The following is a 9853-nucleotide window of genomic DNA, read 5'->3' on the forward strand; positions in this document are numbered from 1 at the left end:
TACCCAAATTGAGAAAAAAAAAGAAGTCCTGGATTTTTGAATCCATTTCTGCTTCTCCAGAGTCTTAGAACAAACCTACCAAAAAGGGTATTAGCTCCAATAGAAGTAATTTTGAAAGAAATAAAAGTCCATATGCATTAAAAACGTGAAAAATAATATTATCTCATATTTGAAAAATCCTTTGTGTGTTTTAAAATTTTTAAGGCCTCCTAAAAAAATGTAGCCCTAGATGTTTCCTGTGCCACATGTCACTTTCTGAGTCGAGGAAATTCTTAGAAAATTATATTCCTCATGTAAATTTTGTTAATAAGTAATCAGTTATAAAATAAAATATTATAGAGATGCAACAATGGAGTAAGCTGAGACAAGATAGGGCCCTAAAAACTTCATGTCTTGTCTTTACAAATACCTGAAAACCCTGAAATGAGAACAACTCTACAATACCAATTGTATTGACTGATTCAATTTGGTCTTAAAATCTGTTCTCTGGAAATGGTTCAAGAAGAAAGTTCTTTGTTATATGAATCTTGACAGGTATTGAAAAATAACTGCTTTGCAAAAAGAAAACCACTCTGGGAAATGTAGTTCTACTGCAAATGGTTATTTTGCTAATTAAACCTTATTAACACCCTGAAAAAAGGAGATGGAGAGTTGGTAGTCTGTAGTAAAACTGTGTCTTACAGTTAAAGACTGTGGCACAAACAAGGGAGCATTAGATTGCAACAGGGCTCCATAACCTCGTTTGTGGTCCATTTGGTCTGTGTTATCTGATGGGTTTAGAGCCTGTGTTTTGATTTCTTTCTGCAAAGATGTGATTTTTTATTAACATAATATAGGATCGTTTGGTCTGGGTTTCATTATTTCCTTCATAATAGAGTCTGAGACCAACATGCAATAAATCATCTGTTGAGCTCTTGTTAAGGTAGGTGGGGATTTTTGGGATTTAGTAGTTTGTATTTTTTGGTTTTTTTTCTTGTTGCTGTTCTTTTATTTTTGGTAGTAGTAGTTAGAATCCTCAGTTTTATGCCATTTTCAATATTCGGTGGGGTGATACAGCTTTTGTTTGTACCCCTCTGTTGTCTGCAGTGTATAGACAGTTTCCTGCAATGCTCCCTTGCAGGCAGGTGTTGCTCTACCACTGGAGAACAGTTTTAATGAGTTGAATCTAAACAGGGGAGAATTTCTAGAAAAATGAAACTTGCTATTTACTTTGTGAAACAGTGATCTCTTATATTTTATAACAGGGTCATCAGAACTGTGTCACTTCTTAGAAATTCTCAGTGAATTCTTTTTGCTGTCAATCTGAAGCTACTAACAGATGTTTAAATCAAAACACTCATTTCTAGACTGGGTTGTGCATGAACTGTGTCTGAGAAATAAAATTGTATGGCTTACATTTCATGTATCAAAAATAATTACCTCTAGCTAAGATCTTAGCACAGAGAGGTGAAGGAGGGAGAATAGAGGGCAAGTAAGAATTGCTGAAAATCATGTGTGCAGTTCTGGCTTCTTTGTTTAAATTACTGGCCATCAGTAAAGGTGGGCAGCGAGATCATCACCTGTGCTTTAGCACTGAGTGCACAGCAAGGACTGAGCTCTCTGTCAGCATAAAGGGGCACAGTGTTCACTTGGCAGGGAGGCAGGGACCAAACGTGTCTGATGTGACCTGACAAATCTGGAATAGCACACCTGACCTCCACCTGTGTGGAATATTTACATATAATTTGTATGTGTTCCATAAGGTACATATACATATATATGTGTGTATGTGTGTTTGTGTGTCTATCTGTCTACATCTCATTGTTTAGTAGCCCTAGGTGCTTGTGCTAACACAACTGAATTGAACCTTTTCCTATCCATGGAGAATTTCAGGAACTTATGGAAAGTTCCTGAAAAACACCATGTCCTTTTACAGACAAAAATGATTGGAATTATTGGGGTTTCTCAGTTTAGGACAGAAATATATTAATTTCAGGCAATTTTAATTTTTCTCTAAATGGCTAATGTATATCCAATGGCAACACAATGTTTCCTTGATGTTAACCCCAAAGAAATCTATAATAAGATGATTTGTTTACACAGATTAAGTCTAATCTGTAAGGCTAGTGGTTTCAAAAATGTTTAAAAATTTAAATGCTTTTTCCTCTTTGACTTAGCAATATTTTTTTTCTGTAGGGATTGAAGTTATCCACCAAGCTTTTCATTTTTTAATGACATTACAGTTCTTTGGTAACCTCTTATAAACAAAGATGGGAGCAGATAAAATAACTACCAGCATAACTGGTAATAGCTACAATCTCGTCGTTCAAAAGGTTGTGTAGGTTGAACTTCAAACATATGTGGAGGCCTCTTTGATGGACTCTAATGAGCACATTTATATTGGGAACAGAGAGCCACCAAAATTTTAGCTGAAATGAACCTTCTGTTTCTTTGTGCATTTTCCAAGATTGTGTAAGTCTGTGGACGACTATCATCTGCTTCAGTGAGCAAAGTTATCCTCCAACAAGAGCTGATCTTCTCAGCTATTTTCTATGGCAGTACTTCAGTTAAGTAGGACTCCTTCAGTGTGAACAACTTGGAGTGAAATTGTCTCACACCAGCACACTAAAGACAGATGGATAAAGGACTGCAGTGATTTTTTGCAAAAAAAAAAAAAAATTTTAGGTGGCTGGTCCCAATAAATGGAAGCCAGAGCCTGCCATATGCTTTCTCTGCAATGCTCCAGGAAGAGCTAGTTCCCTTGAGGAGACAATCAGATTCACTAGGGCACTGCTGGTACCTCAGCTGTTTCCAGTGGAAAACTCAGAGTGTGGGAGAACCCCAATTTTTCTGTCATTTCTGCAATTTTGGCACCATACAGAGCTCTGTTAAGGACATCCTAAATAACCTTCTCAGAGTCCAAAGTCAAAACCAGTTGAGAGGGATGATGTCTAATCTAAAAAAATAGGAAAAAAAATTGTGCTAAAATCATTGTGATGCTCTTGTGCAAAATAACCTGCTGGGTTTAACACTCAATCAGAAATCCTTTGACACCAATGCTTAATGCCTTGAATTTAGAGTGTGGGATCCTGGAGTCTCAACTTGCCCTCAAGATTATTTCTTGTTTAAATCCATGTCTATTGGTAGGCTGTGGGTACATTCAAAGTATTTGCCTGTGTTGGAAAAGAGGAAAGATTAATAACCCAAGAGGAGAATGGATGTGAAAGAGTGAATTGCTGACTAGGGTAGCTTTCCAAGAGAGGAAAATCTTCCCAAAGCATACAAGTTAGTTCTCAACAGTTTCTGGGTAAATATTGTGGCTACTGGGCTAATATAATGACAGATACTGCTGCAGCTCAGTTTTTGTAAAGAAAAAAGTTACAAGTGTATTTTGGCAGCTTTTGTCCTTCTGAGTTTGTCTCCTGACTGTTCTCAGAAGACATCTTCCAGACTGGGTGTCTGAATCTTAGGCACTGCTCTACATATTCTCTTGATCCTGACACAGCTTATGCTTTGGGCTGTGAGGGAAAGAATTACATCTGTTTGAAAAGAAACTGCCATATTTGTGTAAAAAATGCAGTTACCATAAAAATTATCCTCAGGTTGTTGTTTTGTTTTTTTTTTTTAATTCTCATTTTCCTTTTAATTGTGCATGGCTATTCCTAAATCCTACAGCTAATTTAGTTATAAAATTAACTTAAACAGCCAGAGAATCCATTTTCTAAGTACATAATGATTGTAAAAAAAAAAAAATCACTATCAACCCTGTAGGAATGTAAACTTTCCTATTCTATTTGTTCTGCAGATGGAAAGATGCAGAGAGGCAGCAACTTAAGCATATCTCAGCATCTCCAACCCAATAATATTTGGATTTGTGGGGGTTTTTGGGGGGGGGACAAGATGTTGGGGTTGAGAAAAGTGTTTGTGTTGATAAAAATTATATAAATAAACAGGTAAAGCATTTACAGAGAAGTCCTGAGAGCCCTGTTTATTATAACAGAAATTCCAAAAGCATCCAAATTGAAATAAACAATCTTTGTGCATAATTCATTTTATTTGAAGAAAGATGTGAAGAAAATGCATTTACTGAAGATTACTTTTGATTTTTTTAAATTGAGGGAACCTAAGGGAACCCCTTGGGAGGTCTTCCCTCATTTATCAGTTCTCTTTGAGAAGAAAGCTCAATGTCTATGTGCATTTCTGGTATGTCCAGAGCAACAGAATATCATCACCTTAGGGTTTATGAACATCTATATTTCTTCATTGTTCTTGTGTCTCCTTCCCCCAGTTAAAAATACTCATCTGCATGATTTATAGTACGTAACTAGGTGCATGCTCTATTTATATAACCTAGTTTTCAACATTGTTTTTGTTTTGCCCTTTCCCATATAAAAGCATATAAATCCAGGAACTCTCCATGGAGTAAATTTTAAAACAAATGTCCTCCAAGCCTGTCTTTTAGCTCTATCAGCTACTACATTATTGACATGGAAAAAATGGACAGCAATTTCCAGACAATAAGTCTGGAGAGTACATATTTTTCTTAACTTATTTATATATGAAGGCAAGAACATCTTTACTTAGTTTTAAGGTAATTTTCAGGGCTTATGCATCTGTGTTTTCATTGTTGCAAATCAAACCCAAAATTTCACTGTTAATGAAATTATACTCATGTTAGCAGTTAAATAGATAAGCACAAATACTGTCATTCCTTTTTCTAAAATAAGCTCCTATCCAAAATGAAGACTATAAATTATAGATGAAAGTTTCTGCCAGGTTATGACATTGTAGTGAATATTACTAAGTTATTAATTATAATGACTATTCAGTTCACAGCATATTAGCAGTTGTTTATAGCTTTCTACTCCCACAAGCTTGTAGAAACAATATTATCCTTTAGGGAAAAAGAAAAGGGGCAAAGAATCCTCAGTCCTATACAAATTATTCTTCCAAATAATGAAGGGAGTGAGTTTCATTTGGTCAAATTACAGATTTTTCTGGAACTATCTGCTCTGAATGGCTTAATTTGTAATAAGAGTGTTGGAAATATAATTTTCTAAATGCTCTCAGATGATGCACTGGGTGCAACTGGTTCAAGAAACCTGTTTTGGTTACCTGTAACCCCAGAAGGCTTAGGCTAAGTGAACAACTAAGTTGTTTAATCAAAAAAAAAAACGAAACTATTTTCTACCTGCACGTTACCTCTGACATCAGTGTTGGAAATGGCAGCTTTTAAAATGGATTCTGTAATATTGTTAACTCTCATTAGCACAGGGATGAAAACACACAGGACGTCAGGTTCCTGAGAGAAGTTGTGGGGGAGTCTCAGCACAGTGAGCAGTGTGGGGGGAGAGCTGATTGTTAATCACTGTCTGTGTATCATAAGAATAGAACTGAACAAAATAGAGTATTTCAGTTGGAGGGACCTACAAGGACCATCTAATCCAACTGCCTGACCAGTTCAGGGATGACCAAAAGTTAAGGTGTTTAAGGGGCATTGCCAAATGCCCCTTAAACACTGACAGCCCTCAGGCATTGATCACCCCTCTGAGAAGCCTGTTCCACTCTTTGACCTCCCTCTCAGTAAAGAAATGCTTCCAAATGCCCACTCTAAACCTCCCAAGAATGGTTTTGAACCATTCCAATGTGTTCTAGCTGGATCCCAAGGAGAGCTCAGCACCTCCCTCTCTCCTTCCCCCCTCAGGAAGCTGCTCTAGAGCAATGGGGTCACCCTCAGCCTCCTCCTCTCCAAACCAGACAAGCCCAGAGCCCCCAGGTGCTCCTCACAGGACAGGACTTCCAGCCCCATCACCATCTTTGCTACCCTCTGGATGCAGCCATGAACCTTCACACCCTCTCCTGGAGGGTCCCAGCCCTCACTCAGGGCTCCAGCTCTGATCACAGCAGGATAATCCTCTCTGTTTCCTGCTGAACATGCTGTGTTTAATGCATCCCAGGAGGGGATTTGCCCTCTGGGCTGCCAGGGCTCCCTGCTGGCTCCTGCAGGGCTGATTCCTGTCTGCAGGTCTGATCTACAGCCAGTGCTCTCCCTGTTTAGATTTTTATCAGGCGTTACTCACCCTGGGTGCAGAACCCACAGTTTCAGCTTTTAAATTTCATCCTCTCAGTCATATCCCAATTCCCCTATCTGTCTAGTTTCCTCTAGAAGGCCTTTTGTCTCTCAAAAAAGCAAACAACACCTTCCATTTTGGTATCCTCAGCAAAATTACTAATGGTGCATCCAACTCCTGCATCCAGATTGTTGATAAATGTGTGGAACAGGACTGGCCCTAGAAACAAACCCAGAGAAGCACCTTTGGTGACAACTTTTGGAACTCTGTCCTTCAGCCAGTTCTCCAGCCAGTGCTCTGTGTACCTGATCTTTCCATAGCTGGACTACTTCTTCAGAAGATGCTGTGATGAGCAGTTTCCAAAACTGTGTTCTTCCTGAAAAGCCTGAGCTCACAAGACCATACTGTTTATTTTCCCTCCTGAGCCCCACAAAGAGTACCCTGTTCAGCCAAGCTGGATTTATTTCCCACTTGGCTTAAGACACAGTGGGATTGCTGGCTCCTGTGCTTCCAAAAGGTTTTCTTAAAGCCTGAACAGTGCTTGAGGACTTCCAAGCCCTCAAAAGCAGATTCCCAGGATAATTTGCTAAATAGCCCATGAATAGCTTTCAGTTTGCTCTCCTGAAGTCCAGGATAGCAACTCTCCTGTCCCTTTTTTCTCATTATACTGAAAATTTTAAACACAACCTTGTTGTGATCTCTGTGGCCAAGACAGCCACTTGCTGTCCCATCACATCCCACATGAACCCTTCTGTGTTCGCAAACAGCAGATCTAGAAGGACGTCTTTCCTGGCTGGCTCACTGAGTACCTGTGACAAGAAGTTATTTCCTACAAACTTAAAGAATTTTCAAGATTTGTCGGTTTGTCACAGCAGGGTGATATTCCCAGTTGTGTCTGGGAAGTTGAAATTTCCCATAAAGACAAGTGGGTCTGAATTCCACATTTAACTTGGCAATAATTTCACAAGTGTTTTTAATAAAGGTAGAAGAAAACAGGCAGAATATTATGAGACAATTCTGATAATATTCATAGAATTCTAAAGGTTGGAAAAGACCTCTGAGATCATCAAGTTCAACCATTAACTCAGCACTGCCAGCTCCAGCACAAAGTGCCTTAGCTAAAGGTTCATTGAACACTTCCAGGGATGATGGTTCCATTTCTCTGGGCAGCCTGACCACTCTTCAGAGAAAGCATTCCTGAACTTACCATTTTTTTTCTCTCTCTCTGGAGCAGAACTAAATGATTACTCTTTGTTCCTTTATCCAGTAATAAGAATTAAATAAATATCTGAAATAAGCAGATATTTTTGCTCTTCTTGAAGCTGCTGGTTATCTTGTGCCTGAGGCATGTAACTTCTGCTTGTCCAGTTTATGTAGAGGACAGCTCTAAAGACCTTTCTGAAGTATTTTATATGAGCTTCATTACAACAGTACTGAAGTGCATGGCAGTCATAAATTGAATTATCTGTACAATACTGTGATAATTAGAGAATTAATCTTTTGCAGATGAAGATCCAAGGCACAGCAAATTGTCCAAAGGTAAGCTGTGACAGAGCAGCAATTAGCTTTCAGTTGGCACCCTGTGGAGCAAACCACCTTCCTCTGGTGCCCATTGTTATCTGACTGGGCTAACTCTGCTGTTGTCACACAGCAGAGCACAAGCCAGGTGTGTGGCTGTGCCATAAAATCAAAACCATTTTCTGTCTCTGACTCCTGTTCCTGCTCACAACCATCATCTCAGGTGACACACTCTTGTAGGAGCACAGCTATCAAACCTGGAGCTGATTTTCATTCTTCTAGCTTTGAGTGGAACCAAATTTAAGCCAGCTGTTTCCAGCTGCCTGAGCACACGCTCTTGGCACAGGCAAATTTGCCAAACTCTGATATTCCCATGGATTAACCTACCAAACTCACTTTAACATTAAACCTCTGCACTGAGGAGGAGTTTAAATTGAGATATGCATTGTGTTTCTCACACATTGTGTAATGAGTTCTGTGTGGTGAATTAAAGAATTCTAAGTGTAATGTGCTTTAATATTGTTCACTTTGGGTTCTTTGCATTGTATTTCTATACTTATTGCTATCAGATGATCTTTCTGTGTTAATTGTTGTTGGGCAGTCAAGGCAAATGATATCACATTCATCAATATTTAAAGGTGTGTTTCTACCTTGAGGTGAAAATGGGGAAATATTTTGCATTTGAAATATTGCGGATAACAGCAGAAAAGGAAAATGTTATATGCGTGATCTGCTTCAGGAATTAAACTCTGGTACATATGAATCAATAGAGATCACAAAGCATAATTTTAAATGGATTTTTCCATATGCTATTTTCATTATAAAATTACAAAAAACCTAAATACGCTGTATTTTTTGAGATTATGGCAACATTTAAAAATAGAGCACATGCATAAGAATACTAGGTAAACCCTTCTCTGTCTATGATATTTCCTAAGTGAGAATCAAATCTTTTTATGAAGTTCCTTCAAAATATTTGAATGCAGAATTTTAAAAGATGTAGAGTATTCTTCAAATTACCAAAGAACTGTTAATTACATGAAAAATGAGATTTTACTTAGTTGTACCTAGAAGTAAAAAGAAATTGGATTTTGTGGACTTTTATTCTGGTGAGTGTAACTCTAAGAATAGAATATCTCAGCCTTCTGTGGTTTCTGATTTTTCATCTGTACTGCACTCAGCTTTGTTTTTTCCTTCTGAGATTAAAATCAAAGTGGCTGATACAGTATAAAATTAACAAAAAGCAAAGGGTTTTTTTCAACTGCAAGGAGAATCATATTATCATTACTTTTATTTTCCTTTTTTGCATAGCAATTTGCAGTTTTGAAAGGCAAGTATTCATTCTGCAGACATTCCTAGACTTCTTTTTGCAAAGAAATTCGTTGATAATCCCTTAAGATTTCAGCTTGTTCCATTTCAGCTGTTGATGACAGCCCTCTTTTTTATTCTGGGTAAAGTTAGGTGATGCTATGCAACAAAACAAACAAAAAAAACCCACAACCACTTTAGTCTCTGGTAACTAACAAAAGTCGCACATCACTTTTACTGCAAATATTTCCAGCACTATTCGAGGTAGGTAAAAATGCAGCAGCCTCTAAATAAGTGTGTTTTCTGTGCAGGGATGCTGTCCTTGTGAGGTGCCCTGCACACGGGGCTTTGCAGCAGCAGCAGAGGCTCTGATCTCGCACTTGCTGAGTGGCAATAGTGCCTCCCGGTGGCATTCACATTTTACAGCTGATTTTCAACAAGACATATTGTTTCTTTTGTATTTTGAATGCAAAATGCACACAGGTACCCTCCTATTATTGTGTTCAACAAGCTGCAGGCACCTCCCTATCTGCTTTGTGCAGGATGCTTTTATCCTGAATTTTTCATGTGATTATTTTACTACAGTTGCAGCAATTGAGATTCAGACTGGAAACTTCAATACTGTTTTCTTCTCATTCTGCCTTGGAAGGATTTTGAAGGAAGATACACAAAGCATTCTATTCCTCAAGTCAGATTTGAATCCAGAGCAATTCCTTTTGTAGCATCCTGTGCAAAGTGGTTGCTGGAAACTTCTCATTGTTTGGTGGAAATGATTTAATGAGTCTGTATCCTTTAGCTTAATTACAGGCACTAGATTTTTGTGTTGTTTATGACCCTCCAAGAACACAGAGGTCCACTTTACCTGTCTGCACAAAGCCCACTCAGTCCCTCAGCCCTCAGAGAGATGATTTGTGGAAAGTCACTGTGAAGGGACTATAGGGGGAAGCTGTATTCATTCAAACAATAGTGTATAATGA

The sequence above is a fragment of the Erithacus rubecula genome (genome assembly GCF_903797595.1).
Source record: "Erithacus rubecula genome assembly, chromosome: 3".
Classification (NCBI taxonomy): Eukaryota; Metazoa; Chordata; class Aves; order Passeriformes; family Muscicapidae; genus Erithacus; species Erithacus rubecula.